Consider the following 20,389-nt stretch of genomic DNA (forward strand, 5'->3'; position numbering starts at 1 on the left):
TAGAACATGTCAATAGTTAGAATTGCTTTAGTTGCTGAATTGTGTCCAACTTTCAGTGATTCCATTTTGAGATTTTCTTGGCAAAGTTAATAAAAATGATTTGTAATTTTCTTTTCTAGATCATTTTACAGTTGTGGTTGTTATTGTTTGTCCTTCATTTTCAAAGAGACCATATCATCAGGGTGGTGATGCCATGATATGCAATGAATTGGATTTAAGTGATGGAGGGCTGTGCAAGGTCTCCTGCCTCACTTTCTCCTCCAGAGCCATTTGGAACTAGTGGCCAGATATAGACCCAGACAACTGGAGATGGCTCTGAATGCAATGGGAGATCTTGGTGGAAGGAAGGAAGGAAGGAAAGAATGAAGAAAGGAAGGAAGGAAGGAAGGAAGGGAGGGAGGAAGAAAGGAAGGAAGGAAGGAAGGAAGGAAAGAAGGAAGGAAAGAAGGAAGGAAGGAAGGAAGGAAGGAAGGAAGGAAGGAAGGAAGGAAGGAAGGAAGGAAGGAAGGAAGGAAGGAAAAAAATAAAGAGGAGAAAAAAACCTGTTAAGCAAAAATAACCAACATATCAAAAAAAGTCTGCCTATATATATGCTGTGTTCAATAACTATTGTGATTCATTTTAGCAAAAGGTGAAGGCCAAGCTTCACCATTATAATTCCTCAGATTTTTTTGTGATTATTTATCCATGTCTCATAGCTTTATAGATTTAGAGCTGGAAGGGTTTAGTTCTCTCTTTTAAGTCAACCCTAACATTTTATAAATTAGGAAACTAATGGCTAGAGAATACATGACTTACCTAAGATCATATAGGCAGCAGGTAAAGTAGCTGGAATTTGAACTGAGGTCTCCTAACTCAGAAACCCTGGCCCTTTCCACTATGCCAACTTTTCTACTTACATTTCCATTCTACTTATATTGTATGAGTTATTTGCCTTGTTCTTTTACTTATTTTGCTTCAGTTCTCAAAGAACTGTAGTTTTTATATGTTTCTTTGTATTCATCATATTCACTTCTAATAGCATAGTCATAATCCATGATATTCATGGACATATTTACCTATTCCCTGATCAAAGGACATCTATGTTATTTCTAATTATTTATTTCTACATTTTTTTAAAGTGTTGCAATAATCATTTTGATATATTATGCATTATTGTTGGGTTTATTTACTTATTTATTTTTTAATTCACCTCCTTGGGGCAGAAGAATCTATAGATAAGAGATTAGAAATATTTTAGCCATTTTTGGGGGGTTAAATTACAAATTGCTTTAGAAAAAAATTGCTTTGAGAAGAAAAACCTGTGGTTCTTAATGTGTTCTAAATAATGCTTGTTGAATTACATAATGTTTCCATTTGTGCATAGCATAATAGAAAGGAGAATCATATATATGCCTGAAAATCTTTATGATCAAATAATTGAGAAGCTAAATATTGTCCTATTTTGTATTGCAAGTAAACAAAGCAACAGATTTAAAGATGCTCATTCTATTACATATGTACACTATGGCGTTGAAATTGATAATTTCTTAATTTGCAATTTTATTTTTATAAGCAATATCATTAATGTCAATCTCACAATCAGTAGTCATTTTCAGTATAATTAATGACTTTTTAAATTAAAATTACATAATAAGAAAATATTCGATTATGCACTTTCAATAATTATATGATCATATAATGATAAATATAGAACTGAAAGGAACTTCAGGGAGATAAATTTCAATCCTTAAAATAGCAGATTTTTATGTTATTATAAAACCCACTGATTTTCTCATTCCAAAGCATTTAGAAGGGCTGAGTTAAAGGAGCTAAAGTGAGAAATTGGCATTTAACATAGTGATAATAATAAAGAAGAAACATCTTCTGTTGTAACAAAAGTTCTTTATAAAACATATATTTAGTGAATATTTTAAAACTAAGTACTAATAAATTAATACAAGAAAGTAAAGACCTATTTATTAAACACTTTATTGCTTTATAGAAACAATTATCTTTTTATTGTAAAAACCTAGAAATTTATAAATGTAAATGAATAAGAAGTAGTATATGCTATGGAAAATTAATACATTCAATGTTACTCCTGAATTTTAACAGTAAATAGGTTTTACTTTTTGATATTAAATTGAAATAAACATTTGAACCTGAAAATTTTGCTATGTTGTGAAATGGGGATTTCTAATGAATGCATTTTATAATGACAAATGTTGATTTTTTTGGTTAAAAAGAATGAATAGCAATAAATGACATTACATTTTGAGAAATGAGCATTTAAAAACAAATCAATTCACCCCACAAATAATACTATTTTTAATTTTTAAAATAAATTATAAATATGAAAATTGAAAAGGAATTATCAATAAATGTTTGTTATATTACTTATGTGTAGCATTTTTCCAATTACTATATAGAATTTGGAAACTAATATCCTGACTATAATTAAGCCAATTATCTAAGAAAACAATCAAACACACAAGTAAAGCTATGATCTCATTGATAGGGTACTCTGGGTCAGGCTGAATCAATCTAGTTTGATAATTCAGGTTCAGAATCAGGACAAAATAAAAATCTTTATAGTCATGTAATAGTTAACAAAAGGAAATTTACTTAGATATAGCAGGAAAAGGATATTGAGTATGGATACAGCATTAAGTTGGGTACATCTTCCCTGCCTCCATATTTACCATACCTACTGATCTGGTAGCACAGTGAGTAGAAAAATCAGAGTTGGAGCCAGGAAGATTTATCTTCTTGAGTTCATATATGGCTTTGGAGACTTACTAGCTGCATTACTTTGGACAAGTCATTTAACTCTGTTTTCCTTAATTTCCTTACCTATAAAATGAGCTGAAGAAGGAAATGGCAAACTGTTCCCAATATTATTGCCAAAAAAACCCTAAATGAGGTCATGTAGGGCCACATGACTGAACAAGAAGTCAGAATTCTGTGTCAAGCTTGAGAAGGTAGCCTTTGATTCCTTATGTGGTGATTTTGTACTTGAGCAACCAGGAACCTACATCAGTGGTATCAAACCTTATTTTCTTGGATGAGGAAGGTTTCAATACTTTGCAAGAAAAAACAAACCTGAAGTGTATGGGATAAATGTTGTTCTTATTATATGTGAATATTACCTAATAATGCAGATAGTAATCCATCAATTCTTGCCCATATTATAAAACTCCCAACTATAACCTTTGATAAAATCACTACTGGGGTGCAACATAATGTCCCAGGGACTATTTATTACTTTCTTTTAACATCATGAGTATATCAATGAAGGGTGAGGGCTTTCCACTGATTAATTTTTTATTTGTCATGTGAACTCTATTTGTTTTTCTCATACATTTCCTTGATGGCATGCTTTATACTGCTTCAAGTTCATATTTTCTTCTTATTTATCATTTATCTCTCCACTGATTTGTGTGCTTCTCATTTTTAACTTAATTAAGATTAATATTCCATAACTCCTAACTATTCAATAATACTAGAAGAATACTGCTGTTAAAAATATGGGCTATCCAGTGTCTCTTCTGGATCTGTATCCCAAAGAGATCAAACAAAAGGGAAAGAGACTTATATGTGAAAAAAATGTTTGTAACAGCTCTTTTTGTAGTGTCAAAGAACTGGAAACTGAGTGGATACCCATTAGTTGAGGAATAGCTGAATAAGTTATGGTATATTAATGTTATGGAATATTATTGTTCTTTAAGAAATAATCAACAGAATGATTTCAGAAAGGCCTGGAGAGACTTAGATGAACTGATGCTAAGTGAAATGAGCAGAACCAGGAGAATACTATACAGAGGAACAGCAAGATCAACTGTGAGATGATTCAGGCCAATTCCAATAGACTTGTGATAGAGCCATCTGCATTCAGAAAGCGGACTGTGGGGACTGAATGTGGATCACAACATAGTATTTTCACCTTTTTTTGTTGTTTGCTTGTTTTTTTTTTTTCTTTCTCTTTTTTTCCCCTTTTTGATTTGATTTTTCTTGTGCAGCATGATAAATGTGGAAGTATGTATAAAAGAATTGCACATGTTTAACATTTATTGGATCACTTGCTATCTAGGAGAGGGTTTGGGGAGAAAAATTTGGAACATAAATTTTGCAAGGGTGAATGTTGAAAACTGTCTTTGCATTTTTTTGAAAATAAAAAGTTTTTGGTTTTTTTTTTTTTGTTTTGTTTTGTTTTGTTTTGTTTTTTTGCTGAGGAAATTGGGGTTGTGACTTGTCTAGGGTTATATAGCTAGTAAGTGTTAAGTGTCTGAGATCACATTTGTACTCAGATCTTCCTGACTTCAGGGCTGGTGCTCTATCCACTGTGCCACCTAGCTGTCCCTAAAAAGCTATTATTTAAAAAAAGAAAGAAAGAAAGAAAGAAAGAAAGAAAGAAAGAAAGAAAGAAAGAAAGAAAGAAAGAAAGAAAGAAAGAAAGAAAGAAAGAAAGAAAGAAAGAAAGAAAGAAAAAGAAAATATAAACATTGTATCAGTGAGAAGCATGGGGTCATTTAAAGAATTTCAAAATTTCCCCAAATTACTCCAGTTCATTCTCTTCTACCTGATTCATATTCCCATTACTTTGACTGATTACCTATCGATATATTATAAATCATCATAATCTACCTATCAATCTACCTATCTATTTTCTTGTTATCTAGATATTTATTTAGATGTAGATATATAGAGATACATAGAGGGATTTATATATATGTGTGTGTGTGTGTGTGTGTGTGTGTGCGTGTATGTATCGATCTGTATCTATATGTCGAACGTGCCATTTATACATATCTGAATCTATGTGTACATCTATATCTATGGATTTAGATAGCTATGTCTATTTCTATTGAGATCTATATCTAAATACATATATTTTATGTATTATTATATTATATCTCTTATTACCTTATATACTAATGTACAGACTTAATGGTTGTCTATTCAACTGCATAGCATGGCCTTTTTTTTCCCCTATATGAATAGTAAGGCCAATCTCAAGCTCTTATGAGGGGGCCACTAGGTTGCACAGGGGTTAGAACACTGACCCTGGAATCAGGAGGACCTGAGTTCAAATATGGCCTCAGATGCTATGTGACCCTGGGTGAGTCACCTAACCCTGATTCTCCACCCCCTCCCCCCCCCCAAAAAAAAGAGGTCATAAATGTTTCATTTAGGAGGATCTGCAGTGTTACAATGATTGATGATTTGAGCACAAATCATGTAGAAACAGGATTATCTCAAAGATTTTACCCCAGCTGGAAATCCATCCTGGATTTGAATTCTCACTTCTATTTTGCCAAGAGTATAGTTCCTTTATTGCATTATATTCTGTGATTATCTTGAAAAGTATCATTACTGGGGTAGCTAGTTGGCACAGTGGTTAGAGCTCCAGCCCTGAAGTCAGGAGGACCTGAGTTCAAATCTGACCTCAGACACTTAACACTGCCTACCTGTGTGACCCTAGTCAAGTCACTTAACCCCAATTGCCTCAGGGGGAAAAAAGTATCACTGCTTTCCTGTGTTGACTTTCATCTTCCCTGTGGTGATCAATTTTTGTTTGAGTTCAATAGTTTTTCCCTATTGAATTCTCTCCATATAGGTACTGTATTAATTTTAATACTTGTTTGACTATCTCCTCTATTTCCTCAGATTCAGTAATTCTTCCTGCAAAATGGCATTCCATTATCTTTATATAAAAGTTTGTGTGTATGTGTGTGTGTGTGTGTGTGTGTGTGTGTGTGTGTATGTATGTTTTGGATTGTTGTCAGATTCCTTGGAATCATATTCCCATTAGTGGGAACCCAAAGGTATGGACAATTTAGTCACCATAATAATTTAAATTAATATCTAGAACACCTGAGCCATTTCTGGCTATAACCAATGTATAATAACATAACTATCTTCCTACAATCCCTTCATTCTCCAATCTTCTAATTTTTTTTAGACATCTTTGCAAGTTTGTGTATTGTAAGACAGAAAAAAATAAAAGCTGTTTTAATTTGTATTTCATTTACTATTTTTTAGTGTTTTAGAATGCTTTCAGGATTTCATTTAGTCTTTGCAATCTATTTTTGAAAAACATTAGTATTCTTTTGACAACTTACCTATGAGGAAAAGATTCTTTATCATATATATACATACACACACATATATATGCATATACATACATATATATAGCTTCTATTTTATGCAAACATTTTTACCTTATAATTTCTTTTCTATTTCTATATTCATTGATATTTATGCAAGTTTTAATTTATAGTCAAAAATTCCTATTTTATAGTTTATGATCTCCTTGTTTAGTTAATAACTATGAAATATATGTGATCTCAATTTGCATCTAACTTCTCTGATGGTGTGATTTTTTTTATTCAACTCAAATATCTATTTTGAAGTGATAGTAACATGTTGTTGTGATAGTGTTAATATCTGTTTTTACATAGGCTAGAATAATTTTTCTGTTGGTGGTAAGAATATAGTCCTTGGCATGTGATTGATCTAAGACACAATGACTTGAATTGCTGGAATGCCTTCCTTGCCATGTAAGGCATAAAAAATTCTACATTTTGAGGATTTGGTGTATTGGAGGTTTAGCAGAATTCCTTTTTCCCTATGGGTCTTTGTGACCCAGCATTGCCATGAGCAGCACCTGTATGAGCAATTGCATTTCAAAAAAGACCTTCATCACTCAACTGGCCTAAGTTAGATTCCATTCAGATCAATGATATAAAATTTTAGTCTAAAATTAGTTTCTGCTAAAATATTTCTGAGTTTTCCCTATAGATGCTAAAAGAAATAATTTATGTTCTTGGATTTGACACACACTGGACTACTTTATTATTATTATTTTTGTTTCTTATTTATTGAGGCTTGTCTCCTGATCCACTTTAAGTCTGGTAATTTCATGATTCTTTAATGTGTTTTTTCCCCCTCATGATCTTTTGTTCTTCTAAAATAATTTTAAAATCATTTGGTATATCTTCAGTAATTTGCCTACTAATCAACCAACAGGCATTTATTAAACATTTACTATGTGTTAGAGCTGTGCTAAACTCTATGTATAGAAAGAAAGAGCAAAACAATTTATGTCCTGAGGAAATTACATTCTAATTGTGAGGTGATATGTATACATCAATGTACACACAAGATATATTTAGAATAAGTGGAAGATAATCTAAGAGGCAAAGACATTAGCAACTTTAGATCAGGAAAGATGAGGAAAGAATGAGATTTGAGACATCTTGGAAAAAGCCAGGGGAACCAAAAGGTAGAGGTGAAGGCATAGATCATTATAACCTTTGCCCTGGAGATGAGAGATGGAGTATCATCTTTTAAGGATAGCAGATGAGCCAGTTAATCTGTATTTAGGGGACCTGAAGGGCAATAAAATATAAGAAGCTTAAAAATATAGCTGAGTCATGTTATGAAGAGCTTCAAATATCAGAGGACTAGTTCATCCTGGAGGTAATAGGGAGCCATTAGAATTCAGTAGAAGAGATAAGGGAGAGGGGTTCATATGGTTATAACTAAGCTTCAAAAAAAATCACTTAGTTGAGTGAAAAATGAATTGACTGGAGTAAGGAGATAAATTAGACTGTAATTGTAATAAATAATAAATTAGATTGTAAAATTGTAATATTTTAGTATGGAATGATGACTTTAGTGTGGTGACTTTAGTTGTCAGAGAAGAGAATGGATCACATGTGAATGATGTTATAAATGTAGAATAACAATCAGCAAAAGATTAGAAATGTGGAAAATAATAAGAAATCAAGGAGAAAATTGAGTTTGAGAGCTTTACTGACTAGGAGAAGGATGGTGTCCTTGTCAATAGGAAGAAGGTATAATTTGGGAAAAAGATAATGAGTTCTGCTTTGAACAGATAGTTTGAGATTCCTACATAATATCTGACTTAAAATGTCTAAAAGACTGTTGTTGATGCAATATTGTAGTTCAGGAAAGAGATTGGGACTGAATTTATAGCTCTGGAAATCATCTAGATGAAGAGGAGTCCATGGGAGCTAGTGACCCAGTATAGACCAAAAAAAGAGAAAAAAGACTAAGACACATCATTGTAGGCATACGCATGTTTAGTAGGTGTGAGTTAAATGGTTATTCAGCAAAAGAGACTGAGGAAGAAAGAGCAGTTGGAGAGGAGAGTCACAATAGAACAATGTCATGAAAATTTAGAGGAGAGAGTATCCATGAGAACAGAGTATCAGAGAAGGTAGAGAGGTTATTAAGAAGTACTTGGGACAGAGAAAATTTCATTAGATTTAGCAACAGGGAGAACACTGAATAACATTTATTTTTTAAAATCAATGAAAATCTGTCTTCTTTTCTTTCTATTTAGAAAGCAGAGGATTTAGATATTAGGGTACAAGTAAGAGAGGGAATTTTAGTAGGAATAATCTAGACAAGTTGGGAAAAGAATCTAGAGTTCAGAAGTTTTATAGCAACCACTGTGGAGAGTAAATAGAAAATCAACTAGGGAAGACTAGAGGGTTTATTTTAATTTAGTGAAGGTCCAAATGGGATCAAATGACAACTTAGTAGGCATAGTTGTAGTGGTTTCAAAATGGAGCAAAGGAAGCAGATGTTGAGAATAATTAATGGTTGAGGTTTGGCAAGATGTGATTGGTGGGACAAGTACTTTTTATAGCATAAATCTTACTTTCTCTTTAAATGATTGAGATAATTCACTTTTTAAAATTTTTTTCAAATTTTTTTTTATTTTATACTTAAATACAAAATAAGAAAATAATTTTTTGAAGGAAGTAATAGGTCAATTCCTTTATTTTGTAAATGGAATAATTAGTTGAATTAAAATTGTTATGTGATATATATCAGGATATTGGCAGGGCATTTTTAAAATTTATTAATTGAATTTATCTTTATACTTTGTCAAGAAATAGTTTTTTTTATTTATTTTAAAAAATCTTTTAGTAAAAAAAAAATCGAATAACCAATCTCAATTTAAGACAATAAGGTAATTTTGATTATCCCCTACTGCAGAATACTTTAATAAGAAAAGAATTTTTTTTTAATTGCCAAGTACATAACAGACCATAAGTGAGGATTCAATATAAAACAATGTATTTTTATTTCAAGAGAACTTATATGACAAATACTATACATTGCTTTCAAAGCTGCCCAGCTTTTCTTTCTTTGTTGATTTTCTTTTGTTCTATGTTGTGTAATTTTTACTTTGTTTTTCCTTCCTCTTTCTCCCACCACCCTAAAGAAGTCTACTATTAAGGGTGGATATATATATATATATGTATATACACATTATATATATAATATATATATATGTATACACACACACATAGATATCTATTGACATACATATATGTGCACATAAACACATATACATATATGTATGATTATACTATACTTATTTCTACCTCATCAATTTCTCTGAAGGTGGATAGCATTTTCCTTCATAGGTCCAAGTCTTTCCATGTTTTTTCTAAAACAACTAGCTCATTATTTTCTACTCCACAACAATATTTCAATCTAATCACATTCTATCTGAGATTGTCTATAAAAGCTTTTTATTTTTGGCCAAATTTAGTGCATTGTTTCTATTTTTGGTGACCTAAATTTTATTTAAACAAGAACATTTTAATTTGGAATAATCAAAATTATGTTTTTTACACTTTAACAGTGTTCTCCCTTAGAATATCGTTTAAGGTCTGATGCTACTGAATCTACTCCCTTTATATCTTTTTTCCTGTTTTTTTTTTTTTTGGAAGTTTCTGACATTTTCCTCTTTCAAATAAACTTTGTTATTTTTTTTTCTAACAGTAAAATAATTTTTAGTAATTTAATTGGGATTACAATGAATTTATGACCTTCTGAATTCAATTCTCCCTGTGCAACAAGAAAACTGTTTGGTTCTGCACACATATATTGTATCCAGGATATACTGTAACCTATTCAACATGTAAAGGATTGCTTGCCATCTAGGGGAAGGGGTGGAGGGAGGGAGGGGAAAAATCGAACAGAAGTGAATGCAAGGGATAATGTTGTAAAAAATTACCCTGGCATGAGTTCTATCAATAAAAAGTTATTAAAAAAAACAATGAATATATGAATTAGTTAGATAAAATTGTCCTTTAAAAATTGTATTGGTTTTATCTACCCATGAACAATAAATATTACTTTGATTATTTAGATCTCACTTTATTTGTATAAAAAGTATTTTATGTTTATGACATATAGTTCCTATATCTGTTTTGGCAAGTATACACTCAAGAATTTTATAATGTCCAGCTATTTCAAATGGTCTAAAAACAATATTAAATAATATTTTTGGCACATAGTTTCTTTATTTTTCATATTTATCTATTTTAACGTTAACTTTGAGATCATGATTACTATCCTTGCTTTTTTTTAATACAATAAATGCTACTCTTTTCCTTTATTTTATCTTTGTGTGTATCTCTCATTTTTATAATGTTTCCTGAAAGCAACACATTATTGAATTCAAAATTTTAATATGTTATCCATTTCCATTTTATGGATAAACTTATTCCATTCACATTCTAAGCTACAATTCCTTGTGCTTTTTCTTTCTATTTTTCTTTACTTTTCTTCACACCCTTTTTATCCTATCCCTCCCTGTTTCTCTGTTTTACTTCTACCCATACCTTGTACTCCTATCCCCTAAATTCTTCCCTTCTCTCCCACACTAATGCCTTGCCATTTTATTTCTTTTGAAATGTAGAAGACTTTTATACATACATACATATACATATATGTGTGTGTCTTTGTGTGTATGTTATTCCTTCTTTATCCATGCATATGTTTTGAAAATAAAAAGCTTTACATCATATGTAATGGAGATAAACTGGAACCATTCCCAATAAGATCAGGAGTGAAACAAGATTGTCTACTACCACCTTTACTATTCAATATTGTATTAGAAATGCTAGCTTTGACAGTAAGAGATGAAACAGAGATTAAAGGAATTAGAGTAGATAATGAGGAAACCAAATTATCAGATTGCAGATCTGATATGATGCAGATGATATGTTGATATACTTAGAGAATCCCAGAGAATCTTCTAAAAAGCTATTAGAAATAATCCACTACTTTAGCAAAGTTGCAGGATACAAAATAAATCCACATAAATCATCAGCATTTTTATACATCACTAACAAAATCCAATAGCAAGAAATACAAAGAGAAATTCCATTTAAAATAACTGTCAATAGTATAAAATATTTGGGAATCTATCTGCCAAGGGAAAGTCAGGAACTATATGAGCAAAACTACAAAACACTTCCCACACAAATAAAGTCACAAATAAACAATTGGAAAAATATCAAGTGCTCTTGGATAGGTTATATAATATAATATAATAAAGATGACAATACTCCTTAAATTAATCTATTTCTTTAGTGCTATATCAAACTCCCAAGAAACTATTTTACTAATCTAGAAAAAATAACAACAAAATTCATCTGGAAGAACAAAAGGTCAACAATTTCAAGGGAAATTAATGGGGAAAAAAGCAAATGAAGATGGCCTAAAACTGTATTATAAAGCAATTATCAAAATCATTCAGAAATAAACTAATTGATCAGTGGAATAGGTTAGGTTCATAGGACAAAATAACTATAGCAATCTAGTGTTTGACAAACCCCCAAAGCCCAAGAATTCACTATTTGACAAAGACTGCTGGGAAAATTGGAAACTAGTATGGCACAAATTAGGCCCATCGACCCACACATAACACCATATACCAAGATAAGGTCAAAATAGGTTCATGATCTAGACATAAAAAATAATATTATAAACAAATTAGAAGAACATAGTATAGTTTACCTCTCAGACCTGTGGAGGTGGAAGGAATTTGTGATCAAAGAAGAACTAGAGATCATTATTTATCACAAAATAGGTAATTTTGATTATCTTAAGTTAAAAAGTTTTTGTACCAAAAAAAGTAATGCAGACAAGATTAGAAGGGAAAACATTTTTTACATTCAAAGGTTCTGATAAAGGCCTCATTTCTAAAATATAGAGAGAATTGACTCAAATTTGTAAGAATTCAAGCCATTCTTTAATTGATAAGTAATAAAACAATATGAACAGACAATTTTCAGATAAAGAAATTGAAACTATTTTTAGTCAAATGAAAAGGTGCTCCAAATCAGTATTGATCAGAGAAATGCAAATTAAGAGTACTCGGGGACTCAAATTTATAAGAAATCAAGCCATTCTCCAATTGATAAATGGTCAAAGGATATGAACAGACAATTTTCAGAGGATGAAATTGAAACTATTACCACTCATATGAAAGAGTGTTCCAAATCATTATTGATCAGAGAAATGCAAATTAAGACAACTCTGAGATACCACTACACACCTGTCAGATTGGCTAAGATGACAGGAAAAAATAATGATGAATGTTGGAGGGGATGCGGGAAAACTGGGACACTAATGCATTGTTGGTGGAGTTGTGAACGAATCCAACCATTCTGGAGAGCAATCTGGAATTATGCCCAAAAAATTATCAAATTGTGCATACCCTTTGTTCCAGCAGTGTTTCTATTGGGCTTATATCCCAAAGAAATACTAAAGAAGGGAAAGGGACCTGTATGTGACAAAATGTTTGTAGCAGCCCTATTTGTAGTGGCTAGAAACTGGAAAATGAATGGATGCCCATCAATTGGAGAATGGCTGGGTAAATTGTGGTATATGAATGTTATGGAATATTATTGTTCTGTAAGAAATGACCAGCAGGATGAATACAGAGAGGACTGGCGAGACTTACATGAACTGATGCTGAGTGAAATGAGCAGAACCAGGAGATCATTATACACTTCGACAACGATATTGTATGAGGACATATTTTGATGGAAGTGGATTTCTTTGACAAAGAGACCTAACTAAGTTTCAATTGATAAATGACGGACAAAAGCAGCTACACCCAAAGAACGAACACTGGGAAACGAATGTGAACTATCTGCATTTTTGTTTTTCTTCCCGGGTTATTTATACCTTCTGAATCCAATTCTCCCTATGCAACAAGAGAACTGTTCGGTTCTGCAAACATATATTGTATCTAGGATATACTGCAACATATCCAACATATAAAGGACTGCTTGCCATCTAGGGGAGGGGGTGGAGGGAGGGAGGGGGAAAAAAATCGGAAAAGAAACGAGTGCAAGGGATAATGTTGTCAATATAAAGTAATCATTAAATAAAAATTAAAAAAAAAAAAGAGTACTCGGAGATACCACTATACACCTCTCAGACTGGCTAAGATGACAGGAAAAGATGATGATGAATATTGGAGTGGATGTGGGAAAACTGGGACACTGATACATTGTTGGTGGAACTGTGAATGAATCCAATCATTTTGGAGAGCAATTTGGAACTAAGCTCAAAAAGTTATCAAACTGTGCATACCCTTTAACCCAGCAATGTTTCTGCTGGGCTTATATCCCAGGGAGATCTTACAGGGTGGGGGAAATCCACATGTGCAAAAATGTTTGTGACAAACCTTTTTGTAGTGGCAAGAAACTGAAAACTGAATGGATGTCCATCAATTGGAGAATGGCTGAATAAAATGTGGTATATGAATGTTATCGAATATTATTGTTCTGTAAGAAATAACCAGCAGGATGATTTCAGAGAGGCCTGGAGAAACTTACACGAACTGATGCTAAATGAAATGAGCAGAACCATGGCAACAACAAGACTATATGATGATCAATTCTGAAGGAGTTTGATTGATATAGCACTAAAGGACTAAGGCTCTCTTCAACAATGAAATGATTCAAACCAGTTCCAATTGTTCAGTGATGAAGAGAGCCATCTATACCCAGAGAGAGGACTGTGGGAACTGAGTGTGACCACAACATAACATTTTCACTCTTTCTGTTGTTTGCTTACATTTTGTTTTCTTTCTCAGGTTTTTTTTTTCTTCTTGATCCAATTTTTTTTTTGTGTGTAGCAAGATTACTGTATAAATATGTATACATATATTAGATTTAACACATATTTTAACATATTTAACATGTATTAGACTACCTGCCATCTTGCGGAGGGAGTGGGAGAAAGGAAAGGGAAATTTGGAACACAAGGTTTTGCAAGGATCAATGTTGAAAAATTACCCATGCATGTGTTATTAAAGTTAAATAAAAAGGTTTTTTAAAAAATCATTCCATCATATTCAATTCAACCTAAACCTTTTTTCAAACTATTTGAATAATGATGACAATCATAAAAGTATTGCTAATGTTTCACTTTATTGAGTACCTATAATTGATTTTTAATATTTACCTTATATTTCTCCCAAAAGTATATCAAAATTTCTTTCAGTTCTGGGTTTTTTACCCCTAAACCTGAAAGTCTTTCAGTTTGTTAAGTATCCAATTTTTAAATATTTAAGATTATACTTAACTTTGCTGAAGGAGTTATTCTTCATTGTAACCCAAGTTCTTTTGCTCTACAAAATATAGTGTTACAAAATCTATGGTCTTTCAACATAGTAACTACTAGATCTTGTGTAACCCTTGTTGTAGTTTCATGATATTATTTTTTTTTTCTTTGTTGCTTCTAAAACTTTGAAACTTGGCTATGATATTTCTGTAAGTTTTCTTCTTTCTTTTCTTTTTGCTTGGTGGATTTTTTTTTCTCTTTCTGCTTTGCATTCTTTATTCTAGAACTTCAGGGCAATTTTCCTTGATAATTCCTTGTAACACTGCATCCAGATTCTTTTTTTAAAAACATAATTAGCCTGACTATTTTTATATTATTTCCCCTTAATCTGTTCTCCAGAGCAGTTGTTTTTCTGATGAGATGTTTCACTTTCTCTTGCATTTTTTCATTCTTTTATGATATCTTGGTGTTTTAGAATGTCCTTAGTTTTCCTTTGCCCAATTCTTTCTTTCTTTCTTTCTTTCTTTCTTTCTTTCTTTCTTTCTTTCTTTCTTTCTTTCTTTCTTTCTTTCTTTCTTTCTTTCTTTCTTCCTTTCTTCCTTTCTCTCTCTCTCTCTCTCTTCTCTCTCTCTCTCTCTCTCTCTCTTTCTTTCTTTCTTTTTTTCTCTCTCTCTTCCTCTCTTTCTTTCTTTCTTTCTTTCTTTCTTTCTTTCTTTCTTTCTTTCTTTCTTCCTTCCTTCCTTCCTTCCTTCCTTCCTTCCTTTCTTCCTTCCTTCCTTTCTTTCTTTCTTTCTCCTGAGGCAATTGAGGTTAAATGACTTGCCCAGGGTCACACAGCTAAGAAGTGTTAAGTTTTGATTTGAACTCAGGTCCTCATGACTTCAGGGCTGGTACTCTATCCATTGCACCAACTAAATGCGCCCCCCCCCCCATTCTAGTTTTCAAAGAATTATTTTCTTAAGTTTTTGATTCTCTATTTCAAGTTAATTGATTTTTTTATGATTTTTTTTTGGATTGCTTTTATTTTTTTTTCTAATTTTTCTTTAATCTCTCTTATTTAATATTTAAAGTCTTTAAAATTCTTCCAAGGAGTTTTTTTGTGTTTGGGACCATTTGATGGTTTTCATTTTTTAAAATATAATTTTTTTATCTCCATTATTTTCCTATGAATTTGAACCTAGATCTTCTCTATCCTATCTATATATGGCTGGGTTCTTTCTCTTTTGCTTACTCATTTATATTTATTGATTGTTTTTAGTTTACTTTGTTTTTTGCAGTTATTAGTGTAATCGATTTGTAGTCCTGAGGTATGGGTGATGTAATGCCAAGTATTAGCTACTTCTTACTGTTATTTTCTGAGATCTGTCTTTGGGTCTAACCTTAAGCTTTCTTCTTCACTCTTCAGCCACAGCTAGGGTCTCTAGTCACACTGTCCCATAAATGATCTTGCTTCTATCCCAGAGATAGAACTAAAACCAGAGTCTGCTCTTCTGCCTGTTCCCCTACTCAAAGGGAATTCCATCTCCTCACTAGGTTTGTGCTATCTTTTTCTCCATGAAGCAATGGCCTAGGATGTGTCTGATCAGCACATCTGTACCTGGTGCCCCTTCTCCTACTCAGCTGTCAGGCTCCCATACTGTCTGCAAAATAGTTTTAAGGCTGAGACTGCTTTTAAATTTAGTTTGAACCAACATCACTGGAGGTTGAGTCTTTTCTGAGGTTTTCTTTATTTGCCTTAGGAAAATTGCTTTATCCTGTGGTTAGTTCTAGTCTGCCTAATCTTCTCAGAATCCACTGGAGAATTTATTTTTAAATTTAATTTGTTTTCCTCCCCTTTAGCAATTTATGGCTTGCCCATTTTCTTTTTCTGAAATTGGATTGCTTAGATCTCTATTTCTTGTTTCTTAGGTTGGAAATATTTTTGTTTTTTGTTTTAGTAAATTTCTTTTCTATTTGTTATGAATTCATGTCATTAATCATTTGTTTTGGTAATTTTATTTTCTTCTCTTGATCAGTTTAGCCAATGATATATCAAATGATATATAACAACATTTTGTTAGTTTTTTTTAGAAAAAATCCAGTTATCAGTATTTTTGTTAAGATTTTCTATTTCTCCACTACTTTTAAAAACACCATTATTTATTTTAAAATTTAAATAGAAAATAAGAGGAAAACATTGTCATATGCATAGCAGAACATAATTCAAAAAATACAGAAATAAATTTCTATATCAAGAAAACCTATACAATAAATGTATATGTAGCTCATGTTCAGAGCTGTCCACAAAGCTGTTAAGTTTTCTTTTGTTCTTTGTGGTATACTTTTCACTTTATTCTTTTTTTCCCCTTTCTTCTTTCCCAGCTCTCCAGCAAAGTTACAGTTAAGCTCAGAGGTATTTAAGACACACACACACACACACACACACACACACACACACACACACACATACACACACACATACACACATGCACATATGTACACAAACATATGTACATTTCCATTAATTTTGGAGGTCTTTAATTTTTTGCATATGCTTTAGCGTTTGTTTCATTTTGTTAATATAAGTTTTAAAGAAATTTATATTTTCTTTTGAGAACTGATTTATCTATGCTCCATATTTTTGATATGTTGTTTTATTATTTCAATTATTTTAAGCATAATTATTTTTTCTAAGATGTATTTTTTTGAACCAAAATATCATTTCTTAGTCTTCTTTAATTCTATAAATAGGAATTTTGCTTATATTTCCTTCATTCATTAATATTTTCTTTCATTAGAGTTTGTAACTAATATATTTATTTTATCTACTTACTTTTTTATATTTCTTAATTTCATGCCCTAATATAATAAAAATTTATAAAGTACTTTAGAGAATTTACATTATGTATGTTCTTTAATATTGCCATTTAGAGGTCATCATATTTTAGTCAAATCTAATTTTTTAAACCAACAATTTTTTTCCATTTTGTACTTTCTTACTGTTTATATTTCTGCTAGATTTAGGCAGGTCTGAAAGAAGTATATTAATGTCTCCTGTAATTATTTTGTTATCATTGACGTCTCTTAAAAATTTGTCCAACTTTTCTTTTAAGAATTTAGTCTGTAAGCTTTTCAGCATATAAACATTTATTAGTTATTTTTTTATTTTTATGATGCCTTTATGCATAACCTAATCTCACTATTGTTTTTATTGTTTTCTTTATCAATTATTTTACATGTTATTGTTTCCTTGTTGGAATCCTTACAAACTGCTAACTAATTAGAATTGATCTAATCTTACAAGAAGATGTTTTGGGCAGAACCTGAAACAAGGTACTAAGTAGGACTAATTAATACAAGGCTTGTGTTTACACCTTTACTCATTGGAGTTCACAAGTATGCCAGCTTCACAAAGTAAACTTTGTACCTTTATGAGTTCACACCTCCCTTGAAGCTCTTTGGGCCAGAGAGCACTATGGGAGAAAACCCATAATCCCTCTCTCTTGTATCCCACAATTCCTCCCTCTTGGATAAAAGAAACAGATAGAGGCTCTCGGTCAGATTTCAGCGGAGTTACGCCAGAAGCCCTCTCTCCGAGGCAAGGCAAGAGAGAATATATATTCCACTTGGCTGGCTGGTCGCAGAAGAGAGTTCAGCTGCATTGGAGAGGAGTTGGTGGCTGGGCTCCTGCACGCCCCGCACTGAGACCAAGCTGGTCTGAAAGACTCACCAGAAAGCTAGCCGAGCCCCAAGTGAAGGAGACAAGAGATTCATTCCATCTCTGTGTTGGTTGGAGGCAGAAGAAAGCAGAGGCAGAGGCTGAAGGACAGAACCTTTGGATTTGGAGACATCTGGAGGGCTCTAAGCTAAACCGGCTGTGTTTTGAGAAGAACAAGAACTCCAACATTTGAACTCCAACATTTTGGCGCCCGAACAGGGACCCAACATTTGAACTCGCAACATTTCCTCTTCTGAAATCATGATTAGTACTTCTGGATTCTAGAATTTGGATTATAATATATATGCATACTCAAAATTATATACATATTTCATTTTATTGATGTTTTAAATGTGTGTTGTTAGGGGTGGGATTGCATATAATAAAGTTTTGTGTTTTGCCTTCTCAGCTATTGCTCAATTCATTTTTCTTGGCAAAGTTAATTCATTTATATTTCTGGCTATAATTGTTAACCATTTAAGTCTTTTGTATCCTTATCCCAACTTTCACCTCACTCCTTTAGTATTCTGTCTCTTAAAATGGGAAAAGATTTTCCAATGCCACCGATTTGAGCCACCTTTAATGTTGTCCTGCCCCATGATTATTCATTGAGAAGTCAGACAGCCTTAAATAGCTTTTAGAAGTATCATGTACAAAAGTAAGAAAAGCTGGTACAAAACATTATCTCAGAATGTTTTGACAGTCTTACACAATACAGATTTCAAAGGAAAGTGGCTCATAATATAACATAGGAATTATTTTTTTTTAATTTTTTTTTAAGGAATGTTCTTTCTTTCTTTCTTTTTTTTTTTTTAAACATTCTTCCATGTGAGTCAGGTGAGGAGAAAAAATAACAAAAGGGAAAAATCATGACAAAGAAAACAAAAAGATGAAAGTAATGTGTGTTGATCCACATTCAGACTCCAGAGGTATCTCTCTGTATGTGGATGGCATTTTCCATCCAAAGTTTATTGGGATTGCCTTGGATCACGGAATTGCTGTGAAGAACCAAGTCAATCATAGTTGATAATCACACAGTCTTGTTATTGCTATATCACAGGAATTCTAAATAGCTACTGATTGTTAAAAGTCTCCCCCACCTTCTTCCCCCCCCCACCCCATTGCTGGGGTGTTTACAAAGTTCTCCATGTTGCATCCACATGTGATGCTATCAGGTCCTGATTCCTGTTACAGACACTGCTACCACCTGACCCAGAGACGTATATCAAACACTGATGAGAGGATTGGAAGCCCAGCCTCTTGGATCTTTTGAAGCTGAGAAGTCCTACTCTAGGAAAGAGGACTTAGCTCTGAATGAAGGAGATTTCTCAAGTATGTGTTGAAAAGATCCACTTATTACAGTTTTTAGAATAACCTCCCATTCTAGCTAACCAGATACAAGATTCAGAAGCAAAATAACAAAATCCCATCAAATGGATCTTTTTTGTCATTTCAGTTCATCGAAGATTATTTTTTAAATTTAGTTTAAAGTCTTGCTGCTTAAGGTCTATTCTTACCTAGGTAGTGTGTAAGGATGAAATGGGGTAAGGTGATTTTAATCACCTTATATACTCAATGAAACAGACTCAGAGCTACACACATAGGCTTACATTTTTTAAAACTTCTTCTAAATTAAGACAATCTCTGTAATTTATTTTGTTCATTCTAACTTCAGCCCAATCTTCTCATCTCTATCTCTTGCCCTGTTCTATTCAAACCCACATCATTTGAGTTTACTTTTATCATTATTTTCTCTCACCTTGGGGAAAAAAAAAAACAACCTACTATTCTCTGTCCTTTCCCCAATCTCATTCATTCTTCTATTTTTAGCGATATTTATCATGCTCACTTGAAAGATATTTTGATTTCATTTAACCCCATTTCTTATTACATGTCTCCATAGGATTCCCTACAATCTATTCCCAGAAATGTCTTTTCTCAATGGAGAGATAGGTAGTAGTAAGAAGTATTTTATTATTCTTATTCCATATCTCTTTTTATATTATTGCACCGACCTTTTTAATTATGACCATTATTGAACCTTTTCCTAGCCATGCCTTCTTAGGTATCCAGCTTCTTCTCCTCAGTGGAAGATACTACCAACATATACAATCCCATTTTGTAGAAAATGTGTCATGAACTGTCCAACTCTCTCAGAAGAATTGGTTGCAGCATTGTTTTCTCATCCTCTCATGCTTCTGTGGCATGACTTTATGATATTATCAGATCTTTCCCTTTCTTCTGGCTGTACCAACTCTTACTTTTCCTCCTGAATCTATTCTTACCTTTCCATTA

The 20,389-nt window shown here is 32.3% G+C and overlaps 1 long non-coding RNA gene across 1 annotated transcript in view; it reads left to right on the forward strand.

Annotated features, from left to right (window-relative positions):
* Positions 1–20,389, forward strand: part of LOC127560723 (uncharacterized) — a 52,052-nt gene that overhangs the window by 21,840 nt on the left and 9,823 nt on the right. The window lies entirely within an intron of this gene.

Source organism: Antechinus flavipes, chromosome 4 (genome assembly GCF_016432865.1).
Source record: "Antechinus flavipes isolate AdamAnt ecotype Samford, QLD, Australia chromosome 4, AdamAnt_v2, whole genome shotgun sequence".
Lineage (NCBI taxonomy): Eukaryota > Metazoa > Chordata > Mammalia > Dasyuromorphia > Dasyuridae > Antechinus > Antechinus flavipes.